The sequence below is a fragment of the Dipodomys merriami genome, unplaced genomic scaffold (genome assembly GCF_024711535.1).
Source record: "Dipodomys merriami isolate MVZ:Mamm:240054 unplaced genomic scaffold, mDipMer1.0.p SCAF_6, whole genome shotgun sequence".
Taxonomy (NCBI): Eukaryota; Metazoa; Chordata; class Mammalia; order Rodentia; family Heteromyidae; genus Dipodomys; species Dipodomys merriami.
In genome coordinates, this window is record NW_027206179.1 from 3,227,361 (window position 1) to 3,228,309 (window position 949).

The window sequence follows — 949 nt, forward strand, 5'->3', positions numbered from 1 at the left end:
AGTGTCCATGCTCAGGTGGCTTCTGGGTGGGTGATCTGAAGGCAGCCCCCTGTGCCTCTGGGACCCAGGTGGCCCCCGCGGCTTCTGCGTGGGTTGTCTGCAGACCACCCCTGTGTCTCTGGGAACCCGGCAGCACCTGCCTTACATGAGCAAGGTAATGATTACATTTCTTATCAAGCATTGTTGCCTCTTCCTTTGTTTCCCCTTCCCATCCCTGCTCTCCCATCTCTCCACCCTTCATCTCCCTTCCTTGTTTGGTTTTCATTTAATATATTGGGTATTTTTTCTCTCCCCTCCTGCTGAGCCTTTGGCATCATTGGCACTGCCCACAGTGGCATCCACAGACCATCATGAGAAAAGACATCACTTGCTTTAAAAAAAAAATTAAAGAAAGGATTGATGGTTTTCAGAGTTGGGTGGTGGGAAGAAAAGGGAGTAAAAGATAAATTTATGGAAAAAATTGTGTGTGTGTGTGTGTGTGTGTGTGTGTGTGTGTGTGTGGCAGCCATGGAAGTCAGGACCCAAACTCCCTTTCTTGGCCTTGTAATTCACAAGTGGCATTTTACCATTTGAGAAATATCTCCCATCCTGCATTTTTACTTGAAAGTTAAAGATGGAGTCCCATACACTTTTCTGCCCAGGCTAATTTTGAACTGTGATCCTCAGATCCAAGCCTTCTAAAGTAGCCATTGGTGTCTGACTTGAAAAAAATTACTTGTATAATATTGAAATTAATAATGAATTTAATAATAGACTTCCACAAGAATGTGAAAAGTTAATACATATGACTCAGTGTTTTAATCAATATTTTAAAACAGTAACACTTTTTCTGTATTGAGAGTAATTATTTAAATTTCACAGTATTGTGGCTTAATGATACTTAGGTAAAATCACTAACACATTTTAACCTTCACAATGCATCTTGTCATTGTCTTGATCTACAAAGCTT

General features: G+C 41.0%; 1 non-coding gene across 1 annotated transcript; it reads right to left on the reverse strand.

Moving 5' to 3' along the window:
- Positions 1-288: 288 nt before the first annotated feature.
- LOC138814344 (small nucleolar RNA SNORD35) lies at positions 289-372 on the reverse strand. The gene has a single exon (XR_011367934.1). It is a non-coding gene; the product is annotated as a small nucleolar RNA SNORD35 (small nucleolar RNA).
- Positions 373-949: the final 577 nt, after the last annotated feature.